A 15,477-nucleotide genomic window follows, 5' to 3' on the forward strand; every position below is an offset into this window, starting at 1 on the left:
TCTCCTCCCTCCCCCCGCCCCCAACCCCAGAACAGATATAGTCCAGGTGTCTTGGTTCCTAACAATGCCGCTGCTCACCAGACATCTAGTGGCAAGTCAGAGCTCTACAGGCAAGAAACAGTATAAACCCTTAATGTGAGACTGCTCACAAAATGTTCTAACTGTAACACCGCTTAACATCATACAGATGTAGTATGGCCAAGCCCTATAACTGAGAGTAGGGTTAGCCAGCAAGTTAGAAAGCTGAAAAGCCAAGATAATAAGCAGCTGGCAGCTAATTAAGTAACAGTCTGTTCAGGTGACCTCAGTTAGCATAAGAACTGCTATTTACTGGGTCAGACCATAAGTCTATCTTGACCACTGTCTTGTGTGACACAGTGGCAGACAGTAGGTGCTGAGAGGGAAAAGTAAACAGGGTATGACCAAGGTGTTTTTCCCACTGGTCCCCTCTCAGGAGGACAAGGAACCAGGGGCTATATAAGTCCTGCACCAGAGGCAGAGTGGGGCAGGAACTCCCTGGTGAGAGCTGATTTAAAGCAGCACTGGAAACAGAAGACTGGCCCAGGCTGTGCTCACTGAAGGAGCACCCTACACTAAGTGAAGAAGCAGTGTTGGAGACTCAAGGAACTGGAAAGCAGACCCAGGCAGGCCTGAGCTGGGAAAAGACGGTATGACTAAGTATGAGCTGGAGGAAAGGCTCAGAGAAAGGCACCCAGCTGCAATTGATAATTTTTTGGGATGGATTTATATTGTTGCTACCTCCTTGGGGCATTGGAGTAGCTGAAGGGGTAGAAAGAGGCCAATAAGTGCATTTATGGAAGGTTGTGCCAGCCTGTTAGAGACGGGGAGCTAAGCTTAGCGATGCAAGCTCAGTGAGCTAACCTGAACCTGAGGGGTGAAGGAATCACCCTGGTGGACTGGGCAAGCCTTCAAAAATTAAAAAATGGCATTCAAGGCATGGCAGGAAAGTACAGAGAGATACCCTGATTAGCTAGAGTGGAGAAGAGAGAGGATTGAAGTGGCCACAAGGACGCACCACACCTGCCTTTAGTGGCAGGTCCCACTACAAACATGTAACTTCATCCTAAGGCACAAATAGGCTACATAAATTCCTGTCAACTATCAGCATATTTATTTTTAAGTGTGACTCATTAAATGAGACAACTTCACCTATACAATTACAAAGTGAGCACATTTTTTAGCCTTGTATTTTATATTTTAACTGAAGTACAGGGTAAACCTGATGACTATGCACTTTTAATATAAATGACTTCCATAGATTTCTGCCCTACAGAGTAGCACATACACAAATTAAGATACATGCATAATAAGATATACAGCTGGACAATATACCCTATTACTTGATAAATCCTTTAAGCCTAACAAACCCACAAAGGGAAAAAAATGTATGTGCAACCTTAATATTGTGATTTCTTGAATTCAGAGTTCAAGAGAGAGAACAAGGAACTCTACTGATTAACAGAAGTCAAAAATGGAATTGAATCTGATAGTACACACAAGGATTGAAAATGCTTGACCAATTTTTGTAGACAGGAATACATTACATTTTGAAGCCTTCATTGTACAAGCAATGCATCAATTTATTTGTGACCTAAATAAATTTTAGGTCACAAATAATTGTAACATCTATGTAAATTTATTTAACAAACAGGAAGAAAACTTAGCAACATTTTTACATTGAAAAGATTATTATTTTAAAATTCTTTCTGTGATTATTGGACAACATGCCTTGTATTCTGAGAGCTGGTTTGGATTAAAATGTACTACCTCATTCACATTAAATTTGTTATGTTTTCTTTCTTCATTCCAACAAAAGTTACGTTAAAATGCGAAATGTCATTTTAGATAAATATAACCTGAACTGATATGTACAGTTATGTTGCTTTTGGGGCATATCCTGGTTTCATAATAGCTTTCTCAGGAGTATTAAAAAGAAAAGAACTATTTATTTAATTGTATCCTTTAAACACAGACTTCCTACATAGCTTTCCATAAAGGAATTTATTAAGAGGCACAATGTCAGAGATGAAAGTGAGACATTCAAGTTAAGTTCTTCACTTACCATATATTTGTGCTTTTCCAATTCATCTATTACATCCATTGGAGAATTGCTTCAAGTGTTTCACCATAGGACTGATTCAAAACCCCCACAAAAAAACAACTCCTATTAACTTCAGTAGCCTCTAGGTCAAGCCCCATGTGCACCAATTCTCTAGTAAAGAAGATGAATGAATTACAAAATGTCAGTGTGCATATTAGCAAATACAGGAAAGGGTTTAGTAAAATAAAGGTTTTGTGCAGCGAAAGAGAAGACTACTGCCCAGTTCTCTGTTGGGAAAATTCCTTGAGATCTTGCTCTGTCACTCCTTATGAATTTCTCAAACAGGTCATTGAGACTTAAATTGCTTCTTAAACATTTCTAAGTATTACTTCTTAAATCGGGGAGATTCCACAATGAAAATTACAGTTGTAGGATAACTCTGACCTCATTTGCATTGGTATAAATCCTGGACATCAGTGGAAGAACACTGATGTAAGTACAAAATATTTTCATAGCCGTTTTGGTCCTTGCTTATCTTCAAACACTTAAACTGATGTACTAAATCTGTGTAGGGAGTATACTGTTAAAATGGACACACCTTTAGAATTCAATATGCAGCTGTTCAGCAATGCACAACAGGGCTGCATCCACATGAACGTGGCCATATAGTATGTGGCGCCATAGACACATCTGCAGTGACGCATACCACACATTAAGCTGTTCTCCATGCTGCAAGGGAGCAGCATTGCGGGGAGGGAGGCTTGACCCCTGGATATTCAGGGGTCAAAAAACTTGCCCCCCAAAAGTAATTTCAGCCCCCAAGCAGGGAGACTGTGCTGCAGGCAGAAGCATGGCAGGCAGAGCTGCCACAGACTACATAGGGAGAGCAGAGATGGCATGCTTGCGGGGGTTTGGGGTGCTATGGCCACCCCTCTGAGCCCTTGTGCCACTACTTGCCCCGTGCAGTATGCAGCAGCTCTGCCCACCCTGCTCATGCCTATACTGCAATTCCCCCCAACTGGGAAGAGGCTTACGCTCCCAAGACACCATCACAGGGGCCTCACAAACACAGGCCTCAAATACTATCTAATTAGCTGCAATATAGAATGATTTTACATTTAAAAAAAACAAACATTGCTAAGGTATTGACAAACACTAGCAAATCACTACATGCTGCCCCATGTAGGATCCAATTAGCATTGAATTAAAATATAATTAATAATCTTTAAAAGAGCCAATTTTATTTAAAATTATTGCTAAACTTTTGATGGGATATTTGTTTTCACACAGATTTCCAAACACATACCATAGTCAGATAAATATATTTACATTGATTAATGGTCTCTGTATTTGCTCAAGGTGTACAGGTTTACATCGCGGACATAATGATTTATCTAAATGATTGCATTCTATGTTAAACTCTAGCTCCCTTCTGCAATGAACCTGTCTATAGTAACTCTGCCTCATTTGTAACAGAACTTGCAAGCTGTGCAACGGATGAGGTAGGGACCTGTAGAACTAGAAGCCCTTTTTCACTTAAAGAAGTTAGATGCCATACTAGGAAACTAGTTTCCATCCACATCTTTGCCATGTAGTGAAGCCACCCTGTGCTATCATTGGCAGCCAAATTCTGGCATTTCCTAACTTCTGAATACCCAAATTTACAACTTTACTGTTCTTTTACTGTCAGTTTTGTTTGCTCCTTTTCCAATTATTTTTCTGGGTATAATATTACTATACACATACACAAGACAGTTGCAGTTATGCCTTTTCTGATGGCTTTCTTATCAGGGTATAGGACAAGCAGGAATATATATTTGCTTACATACTGCCTTTTCCACCTCCTATTAACTGCCATTATTATTGTAACTACCACCTCCCTAGCTGGCAGGTGCCTATAATCACTATCAAGATGATAACCCCTTCAATAGATCAAGCTTGAAGTAAAAACACAGATGTTGCTGAACAGTTTTTCAAAAGGCCTATCTGGAGAGCAACTTTCATAGTCTAATGCAGCAGTTCTCAACCTCCAGCTGTAAGCCAGTTCTGATGCAATGCCATGTCATCTGGGCCATAGGGCTCCCCACAGGTCTGGATATGGCAGCAGGGAAGTGGTAATGAACACTGTTATCATATCCATGTCACTAAATTTCCAGGTCCAGCAGGCAGTTGACATGGTCCTGTGCACCAGACTGGGCTGGCATGTGGGGCCTGATCTGGCACACACTGGGCCAGGACCCAGTCCAGCATGCATAGGGATGGGACAGTGGACCCATTCCAGTAGACAGTCTAACTACTCTAACAGGACAGAAGATCTATGCTGTGTCACAAATTTCCATTTCATAGCAAGAGAAATTATTGGGTTTTTTTAAAGCATGGATCTTCATTCTCTGTGTTCAGCAGACAGAGAAACTGGGATCTTGAAGCCTGGAAACTCACTACCAGATAAAGCAACAGAGGCACACAGAAAAACTTTATCACCCAGTCCTGGTTTAAAAACCATAGAAATTCCATACTTTTTGCATGGCAACCTTGGAGAATGGAAGGCTGGGAGAGAAATTTGCAGTGATAATTAGGAAGCGAAGTTATGTGGCCTTCCTTTCACAGGAAACTCATGATCAAAGTACAGCTTTGTTAACATTAATGAGAACTTAATATACAAAAACTTCCTTAAGCTGCCAGGTCTAAAATGGGAGTGCCATATCTAGTTTACCTATGAAATAATACAGTGAACAAGTGAGGCAGGTTTGTAATTCCCTTTACTCTGTTTTTACTCAATCTTAGCTTTGGTCAGAAAGCCAGTTACTGTTGCATGGGTGATTTCATGAAAGCACCCCTGAAGAACAAAAGACTTCATAATTTGTAAGGAAAAATGACTCTATAACACACCTGCAATGTTTTTCAAGAGGCTCAGAAAAAGACATCTTTTTCCAGTGAAGTGTTACGACATGAGGGTGCAGCAAAGGACAAAAGGAGAGACCAAAAAACCACAGAGAAGATAAGAGATGACAGGGGTACTGGTGAGATGTCAGGTATGTTGGTCATACCTACTCACAAGATAGTATTATATTAAAAATAATGATGGTAACTTCAACCTCAGGGTCAGATCAGGGAACAGAAAGATTCTGTAGCATTTTTCATCCCACCAACCTTATGATTAAACTTGAAATTTTTATCTAGATGAAAATCCCTCTACTGGTGCCTCATTTTTGCTACCCTGTGAAAACTGTAGCTAGTTATGGTCTCACATGGAAGCAAAAATCAGCCCCCAAAGCAGCAACCAAAGTGTCATTTTTAGTAAATGTGACAAACAAGCCTGGATTTCACAACAGTGCCACCCCTCAGAGGTCTTGCTGCATGTTTCCAACAGAAACTGCTCAAAGCCTGAAATATGGACATCTTCTGGACTGCCACCATTTGTTTTCAATTTTGCAAGACTGAGCATGTCCTTTAAGTTCTTCCGCGACAGTTGTGTGTGCGCAACACTGTGAAAATTCCACATTGGGGGGGAAGTCAGATATGGAAGATTTAGAAGATTCTCCTGATTCTGCAGCTGGCCTGTGGGACATTGTTAGCTCCTCAAACAAAAATGAACAACTGCTCCCAGGAAATAATGGCCATGTTTGAGATAAGACTTGAAACCTCAGAAAGAAAAACACTCTCTGTGATTACAAGGCAAGCCACCCTCCTGTTTCTTCATCTTGGTTCTTGCTTTCTTTAAGAAAGAGGATCAAGTGCTACTGCTGACAGGTAAAAGGAACCTCTAAGAGGGCACAACTACAGGAGACACATTAATGGGCATTAGCCTAATTCAATGTGAATTACGGGAGCACGTCAACGCATGTGCTCCCTTAATGCAAATTAAAAACAACAAAATTAGGCTAATCACACCTAAATTTGATACCTGCAAATGCAGGTATAAAATTTAGGCATGATTAGTTAAAGTGCATTAATGCACATGTAGTGACCCAGCACTAACTTCAGTGCTCAGTCTGTTCAGCTACTAAAGGCACAAGACAGGGCTGCAGGGACTTGGCACTAACTTTAGTGCCAAGTCCCTGCATGTGTAGCCACCTGCCAAAAACACTTAATGCACATTAAATGTAATTGCACGTGTAGATGCACGTGTAGATGCAGCCAGATTACAAGACTATATACATTCAATTTTCCTTCTCATTTCTTTTTCTTCTATCCAGACATTCATTATCACATTCTTCACAAAAGTATGAGTGCTCAATACCTAATAATTGTCTATAACTGAACAATGAAGATGTTTGGACCCAGGGCCCCTTACAGGAATTTTGGGATAAAGCAGCATTTTAGCTGCATTAATCCAACAGTTTGTACTCTGTTCTTCCTGAACACCTTAAATTCTCTCCTAATCCTTCAGTCATTAAAATACCTCTTCTAGAAGCACCACCAATAATTCTGATCCCTGACAATATTTTTTCATTTACATTTTTAATACAAAACATCCATGCAACCAAGAGAAAATTTTATAAAAGAATACAAATATTGTTACGTTTAAATCAGTAACATTCCAGCCATATTGCGAGTCATTTTGACAAACGAGCTTTGCCATTAAAAATATATATATTCACTGATATTACCTATTGGTAGCTTACAGGCATGTTAAAATGATTAATGTTTCATGACCTTTGTGAAAGGAAGCATGCATGTTAAAAAAAAAGAGGAAACTAAAAAAAATGACCAAGCCAGTGATAAAAGGAAAAGAACTAGGGAGCCAAGAAAGGGAGATCCATTTGGATAATTATTTTGGGTAAATATATTTATAAATGGTTCAGCTGAGAAACTGAACTGAAAAGACTAAGTCTGATTGTCTATTACCTTATTACAGATATTAATTTAAGTTCACTGGCCAAGATTTTTTTTTAATGATTTCAGGTATTCAACTTGGGGCTCATTTTCAGAAGGAAGTGGCTCAATACTTTCCGAAAAATCAGATATTTTGAATTGAAATGTTTTCAGTTGCCAGAATATCAGACACTTGAGATTACTTGTCATATCCCAAAATCTTCCATGTTGTCCTTGCATTTTGATATCCTCTTAAATTCTGTTTATCTAGATGTGGCCATTATACCTGGTAAACTATAAGCCTCTTCATAAACTTGATAGTTTTCTTATATATCCACCTTCACGGAAAATTCGGTCAATAACAAAGAGTCTGTTTCTATAACATTTTTATTGCCCTGACTCCTAATACCCTTTTCATAACAGTTATGCATATGGCTGTTTATTTTACTGAACAAACTCTTGGTCCTTAATTTTACTGAAGCAAGTGTTCTCAAGTTGAAGTTCAGTGTTTCATTCAACATTTATTAGCATCTTTGTCCCGATTTTTTGAGTGATCAAGAACAGCCTTTATATAGCAATGAACATGATTTGAAAGGGCGGTTTCAGCATGCAATAATGACGTGAATACTTTTCAATTATACAATAAAAAGTAGCTTTCAACAGAGAAATTATAAAGCACTTTGCAGACATTACTAAAGTAAGCCACAAAGCATTCTTGTCTTCAGTTAGGATTCAGTTAGCATTCCACAAATGCAGAAATAGACCCTGAGATCCCAATGAATGAATTGGGTGCTCTTCTTCATAGTTCTGTATCTTAGTAAAAGCAGCCACTCTCAGAATCAAGCCATTATTCAGAACCATTGGAAAGTATTTCATGAATCACTTCAGACAAAATTACAAACACGAACATTTTATTCATAAAAATGAAAAAAGCGGAATAAGTTCTTCTGGTTCAAATATATGCATATGTATCTCTCTCAAAACTCAGGCCCTGGACACACATTCATGGTGCTGTAAAAATAGGTCTCTATGGAGGTGTGTACACCCCACTGGCTGGAGTGTTACAGAGTTCCCTCAAAGGTGTGGTTGCTAGCTAGGACATAACAGGGTCTGCTCATTAGCTCCCCTCACCCCAAGGGGAGCCTGTTAGTCAGCAGGACAGGCTCATCTGATCATCTCTGAGTGCCTAAAAGCCACAGTGCAGTGGCAACACTTAACAACCACTTAATCAGCTAATCATGACCTGATCAGCTGTTGCCACTGTTGCACAATTATCAGCTGAAGCTGCCTGAAGCAACAGCTGATCTGATAGTCTCACCTGCCTACTCAGTTGATGGAGCTGCCCACAAGCTACAGAGACAAGATCAGATCAGGTGATCTCTTCCATCTCATCAGCTCTTGCTGCTGGGCCTCATCAATGGCTGTTGTCCAGATGCAACAGCTGATGGAATTGCATGCATGCTGTAGTGGCAACAGTTGAGCAAGTGGTCTCCCCAGCCTGATTAGCCATTGACACTGCCCTACTGGAATGGACCAGCAGTGGTTCTGTAACAGCCAGCCCAGCAAGCAGAGCTGCAGTTCTGCTCCCTATAGGCTGTCAGAGTCAGCAGTTCTCCTTTCTTCTCCCCTAGTAGAGGGCAGAGAGCACTTGGGGATCCTGGTGTTCAAAAGATAGTGCCACAAAGAAAATTTCTGTCCAAAACAGGAACTTTTTGTGGCAGACCAGGCTTTTCTGTGGCACCAAAAACAGCCTGAACACGTGGACACTTGCTTTATGTAATGCTATTGCGGCTTATAGGCTAGGGACAGAAATTACATATAAACCAGTATAAGTCATCAGAAATTAGTTCAAATCTGTAACACAACAGAAGTTCAGTGCACATAAACTGCTTTCAAAATGGCCAAAACCAGTTTAAGATAAACCTAGATGGATGTAGTAGCAGACTTAACTAATTTAGCTTAAATCAGTTTATTAGACTTCTGTCCCAGATCCCCTCCAGATTCAAGTTAATTTACAATCCCCCCAGCATCCCAGGATGCATTGCAACTCCTAGGGAGTTGAGCTGATTTGCAACTCCTCAACTCCGCAGCAACCTAGGGTATTTAAGGAGCTGGCAGGGTACTTAAGGAGCTGGCAAACATCATAGCTCTGCCACTGGCACGGATCTTTGAAAACTCATGGTGCTCAGTCAAAATGCCCAAAGATTGGAAGAAGGCCAATGTAGCACCTATCTTCAAGAAAGGAAGGAAAGTAGACCCGGGGAACTTCAGGCCCATCAGCCTGACCTCTATCCCGGGGAAGTTTTTGGAAAAAAATCAAAGAGACCACTCTTGACAAACTGACTGAAGGCAATTTCCTGAGGGATAGCCAGCACGGGTTTGTGGCAGGTTGGTCTTGCCTGACCAATCTCATCTCCTTCTACGACCAGATGACATATCACCTGAACAAGGGAGAAGAGATTGATGTCCCATATCTTGATTTAAAAAAAGCTTTCGATCTGGTATCCCATGATCACCTCATAGAAAAACTGGCCAACTGCGGCCTCAGCTACATCACAGTCCGCTGGCTGGAGAATTGGCTCCGAGGTTGGACCCAGAGAGTGGAGTCCTTGGACCTATTCTTTTCAACATCTTCACTAATGATGTGGACATTGGTGTAAGAAGTGGACTAGCCAAGTTCGCTGATGACACCAAACTTTGGGGTAAAGCATCCACACCCAAGGACAGGATGGTGATCTAGGCCAATTTTGACAGGCTCAGAAAATGGACAGATGAAAACCTGATGGCCTTCAACACCGAAAAATGCAAAGTATTGCACCTTGGGAAGAAAAACCCACAGCATGCTTATAGGCTCAGCAGTGCTACACTTGCTGGCACCACGGCCGAAAGGGACTTGGGGGTCATAATTGACCACAACATGAATATGAGCCACCAATGTGATCTTGCAACCAGCAAAGCGAGCAACACTTGCATCCATAGATTCTTCTCTAGCAAATCCCAGGATATGTCATCTTCCCGCTGCGCTTGGCCTTGGTGAGGTCACAGCTGGAGTTCTGCATCCAATTCTAGACTCCACAATTTAAAAAGGATGTGGAGAAGCTTGAGAGAGTCCAGAGGAGAGCCACATGCATGATCAGAGGACAGGAAAACAGGCCTTATGATGAGAGGCTGAGAGCTACGGGACTCTTCAGCCTAGAAAAGTGCAGGCTCAGGAGGGACCTGGTAGCTGCCTACAAGTATGTAAGGGGTGTACATCAAGATCTGGGGGAATGCCTGTTCATCAGAGCGCCCCGTGGGATGACAAGGTAAAATGGTCACAAACTCCTCCAAGACTATTTCAGGCTGGACATAAGGAAGAACTTCTTTACTGTCTGAGCCCCCAAGGCCTGGAACAGACTGCCTCCAGAGGTGATGCAAGCCCCTACTCTGGACTCCTTTAAGAGTCAATTGGATACTTATCTTGCTAGGATCCTGTGACCCCAGCTGACTTCCTGCCCCTGGGGCAGGGGACTGCACTCGATGATCTTCCAAGGTCCCTTCCAGCCCTAATGTCTATGAAATCTATGAAAACTACTCGACCCCATCCTTCGCAGGGTGAGCAGGCTAGCCTTCCACGAGCTGTCTGCTTCAGACTAGGAGGGAGGTGTGCCCCCTGGCTTTTGGCCCGAGCCACTGCAGACATGTGACTGCATTTCCGGAATCAAAAGTGAATGTCTGTTCACTTGCTTATTGGTCTGTACTTAGCCACAGAAAGCTACAAAAGTAATCTGTGTCCAAGGCCTTAGCAAGAATCATTACAGGATGAACACCTGCTGTTTTATTATGATATATATTGTATAAGAAGATTTACTGACTTGAATTTGTAGCAGCTGGAATTCAGATTAACCTGAAGAAATACTGATAAACGTTTTATGTCACACCATCACCTGTTCCATACACATATAACATTTGCCAAAGGAAAAAAGAAAATTAGGAATGTTTTAAAGATTTAAAAAAAAAATTACTATTTTATGTATTTTACTACATATGTAGTCATATGCCACACTCTCATTGTACTGCTTATTTGTATTATCATAATACTTAAGATCCTCAGTCATGGATCAAGACCCTTATGCCAGGTACTGTACAGACACAGAAGAAAAATGGCAAATCTGGGATGCAGAAAGCTTGCAATCTATGTCTAAAAGACAACAGATGGATGTAAACAGATGGGGAAGTACAAAGAAACAATGAGACAGTACTAGTCAGCATGACAGCTAGGGTTCGCAAGCATACAAGCAACTGAACTGTAATTGTGAGTGCAGTTGTGCAGGGCTCGGGAGAAAAAACTCGAAAACTAAAATTTGAAACATCTTAAAAATTACCTAAAGTAGTTAAGAGACATTACAATGTTTGACTTCAAAAATCTAGTATTTGACCTGTTCCAAGGATGGAGAGGGTAGGATCTCATCAGGATGATGAAATCCCCTTTTTCATTAGTAAACGTTTCCAGTTCTTGCCTTGCAAAGGTGGGCTTTAAAGCTGAGACATTTTTTTACATATGGAAAAGTTTCCATAATCAACTTTGGGACTGATTTTTGCCCATCTCTGAAGCTCAGGTAAGGATAAGTTTGTAGTTGAAATTCCTTTCAGGTTTGGGAGATGAAAACAAAGAGCGTTAGGATAGATTACACAAAAATTTCCCTTTAACAGAACTCTCCAAATTATTGCACGAAAATTATTGATCTCCAAAGGTGCATTACACAAATACATTGAAAGAGAAGAGGAAAATATTTATGACATATTTTAAGAACGTAACCAGAGCATTTGCAATAATAGGTGGGTCACTGAGCTATTTATTTATTCATTCACTCTATATGCTGCCCTTCCCAACAAAGGCTCAGAATGGTTTACACTAAGAGAATAGGCTACTGAGAGAACTCTTGAAATAAGGAACTCAGACATTATGTACAGAGTTAAAACCCCTGACACACAATAGAAAACAAACAAAGACTGGGATGGGAGAGCCTTCCATTTGATACCTAAGAAACTTCTCAGAGTTCAAGAAGGATATATAAATTTATAAATAAGGATTCATATACACACACACGCACACACTTTTGAAATAAATCACTGTTTCAGCTGCAACCGCTTTGAGAATATAAGTATTTTCATTACATTGGTTTCTCACTGTAATTGTACGTAGATCAGTCAAGAATTTAAGCACCTGTGCTGGGCCAAGAGACTACATCTTTCCTACAGGGGTGAAGGTTGTAGCCATGTTGGTCTAAGGATATAGGCAGACAAGGTTCTTTGGGTGAATCTGATACCTTTTATTAGACCAACTTAAATAGTTGGAAAACAATTATTAAGCAAACTTTTGGGTCCAAAAACCCTTCGTCAGGCTAAGGAAGTTTCAGCAGTTGGTATGCAGACCAGCCCAGCCTCTGGCTTCTTTACTTTTCATTCCATCCAGGAAGTGCACACACCAACTGTTGAAACTTCCTTAACCTGACGAAGGGTTTTTGAACACGAAAGATTGGTTAATAATTGTTTTGGAAATAGTTAAGTTGGTCTATTAAAAGATATCAGATTCACCCAAAGAACCTTGTCTGCCTACATCTTTCCTATGAATTAACAATAATTATTGTAAACTTCTTGGCTTCGAGTCAGAAAAACTAGAGTTAAATCTACATATTTGCCTAATTTTCAGAAGTGGTAAGAACCCATTAGCTCCAATGGACCTCAGCTAGCATTGGTGAGCGGATCAGCAATATTTTTCAAGTCAGCCAAGATTCTTGAACCTAACTTTAAATTCTTGTTCTTAGAAGTTGTGTTTCCTAAGATAAAAAATCAAGCATTTAAATAGAAAGAACATATAGTTTGGATAAGCAAAATCTGCACTCACCTACAGCTGCAGCATTTCTACCAATTTAATCACTACAGTCAGGAAATTAGACATTTAAGCTAAATACAGACGCTCAAAAAGCCCCTGGCAGAAGTACTCTATCACACTTTACTTAATGCACTATAAGTTAGGGTGTGAGCAAACCAAACAGACGTTTACTGTGTGGTGGAGGGTGGTGGAAATCAGAGCCTACATGCATGGGCCACTGGGGGTGCTCCCACGTGCCTCTCAGGAGGCTGCTGGAGTGGTTCCTCTCCCCGGCCGGTCCACACAGCTCCCTCCCACCCCCTGCACCAGCTGATAACTATCAGCAGCCGCTGCTGGGGAGAGACACCAAACCTAATCCCACACAACCTGCGCTGGACAGGCAGCAGCACACCATGGGGCCATGGCTGCTGCAGAGAGAGAGGACCAAGACTCCCTTCCCCACAACCAGCCTGGGTCGGGGGAACTGCTGCAGGAGAAAGGAATCTGGGCTCTGTGTCCCTGCAGCAGCCCTGGTCAGGCAGAAGGTGCACCACAGGGATGGGGCTGCTGCAGAGGTGCAGAGCCAGGACCTTTCCCCTGCAGCCTCCACAGCCAGGCAGCAGCACACTAGGGGTCAGGGCCAGCCCAGCACTCAGGCAGCCTGACTGAAGCACAGCCCTATGCAATGCTGCCTGGGATGGCAGCAATTGCGCTTTAAGTTAACCCTCAATAGGATCTGGCAGAGGCAGTCAATAAAGTGCTCCAACAGAAAGTGCTTTGCCATTTTCCAGTTGGTCTAATAAAAGGTATCATTTTGGAACCAAGAGTTCTAGTTTTTTGTATGTCTTTTTGTCTCAGACCAACACGGCTACCAAGTACACCCCTGAAACATGAAAGATGCCGAATTTCAGCCGATTTTGGATTTTAAACTTCATTGCAGAACAAGGAAGTTTTTTTTCCCTCCCTGCATGCCATCTGACACCTCCAGGGAAGGAATTCTACCTGATCAACACATCAAAGAGCTACTCAGCACAGCTCACAAAGACACTCATGGACCCAGAGGGACAGACTTCCATCTTCAGTTCCCTCTGTGCAAAAATGAAGTTTATTTCCTACCTATGGGGACTTTTTACCATCTTGTACCATCTACACTTTTCCCAGAGCCTGACAAAGGGACTTCGATCCCGAAAGCTTGCAGAAAAGGACAATTTTCTTGCCATTTTTGAGTTGGTCTAATAAAAGGTATCATTTTGGAACCAAGAGTTCTAGTTTTTTGTATGTCTTTTAGTACAATACCTCATTCATTGAGGGCTAACTTAGCCCACTTTACAAGTGGAGGATTGTACTGTAAGAGCCATGAACATCTGTTCAGCTATAGCTTTAAAGTGCTTTCTATGTCCTTAAAGTGTGATAGGTGTAAGATCTGTACTTAGCCTTTAGTAACACTTTTTTCCTAAGGTGTGGATACCAAAGTGAAGGTCTCAACATTTAGAATATTTACATCAAAAAATGTTATCACGGAAGTTTCAACATTTTACTGTTAATATCCTTAAGTTCTGTGTTTAAATGAAGACTTCATTATTACATGGTAAAGATCTTACCCTAGAGAATCAGTATAAAGCAGCACTTATTTACCACATGTTAAAGATCAATTCAATATTCATTTTTACATTTTTAGATTTCAGAAAAGGTACATCATCTGAAACCACACATGGTGGGCACCACCACACTGTGCCCCACATCACTTGTTCGCAAAGCACCCCCCACAGAGGGGCACCCCTGCCCTTACCCCTGGCCCTGCTCCCGGCTCTAGTGTGCTGTCTGGGGCCGGCAGCACCTCCTGCTCCTTCAGCCCCCAACAATCTTCCCCAGCCCTGCCACACAGCCTCTCACCCCACTTCCCTCTAGGATCCAGGGGCGAAGGGCACGGCTCCACGGTGGCAGCGCTTGCCTGCATAGCCCCCCCAGCCAGCACACAGCTGCCACCAGTCCACACTGCTGCGGAGCCATGCAGCCAGTCGCAAGGCATAAGCAGTGGTGTAGTGGCGGCCGCTGCATGTAAGCCCCCCTTTCCACACCCTGGCCGGGTGGCACATATGTGGCCCACACATGGTGGTTGCCGCAGCACTGCAGCTGCCGTGCCCTGAGCCACTTGCCCACAAAGCTGTGCAGGTGGCCGTGGGATGGTAGCGCAGGGTGCAGTGGCAGAGTTGTGCTGGTGGCCTCCATGTGTGAACCCCCCGTCAGGTGGGCCAGTGCATGTGTAGCCCTCAAAGTGGCACCTCTGCCCTCACCCCCTGGCCTTGCTCCTGGGAGTGGGCACAGGAGCATGCTCCCCCTGTTCTTGATCTACTCCCCCAGCACCTTCCCTTTCCCCCAACACACACTTACGTGCTGAGGTGGGTGTCAGTGTCTGTGTGTGCCTCTGTGTCTGCATGTCTGTGCCTGCGTGTCTGTGGGTCTGTTGTGAGGGGCATCAGGAGGGCTGCTGAGGCTGTGGGGGGCAGGGGGGAGTGCAGGGCACCAGCAGTGCTGTGGAGGGCCTTTAATTTTTATCAGGGATTTGGGGTTTTTAATCAGAGAAAACAAGGATCCCTGGTAATTATTAAAACAATACAGAATGACAGTCTCATTTTGAACATGTCTAAAGTTAAATGTTTGCACTTTGGTAAACTGTATTTACTCCCCCTTATCCCATGCACCCTTTCCCCAGAAATCAGTTCTCCAAAATGGGGGGGGGGGGGGG

At 42.4% G+C, this 15,477-nt stretch overlaps 1 protein-coding gene across 1 annotated transcript in view; it reads right to left on the minus strand.

Annotated features, from left to right (window-relative positions):
• SLC36A4 (solute carrier family 36 member 4) overlaps positions 1 to 15,477 on the minus strand; it is a 326,381-nt gene that overhangs the window by 105,505 nt on the left and 205,399 nt on the right. The gene's annotated exons all lie outside the window — the stretch shown is intronic.

The sequence above is a fragment of the Gavialis gangeticus genome, unplaced genomic scaffold (genome assembly GCF_001723915.1).
Source record: "Gavialis gangeticus isolate Ggan-Ray unplaced genomic scaffold, GavGan_comp1, whole genome shotgun sequence".
In the NCBI taxonomy this organism is placed as follows: Eukaryota; Metazoa; Chordata; order Crocodylia; family Gavialidae; genus Gavialis; species Gavialis gangeticus.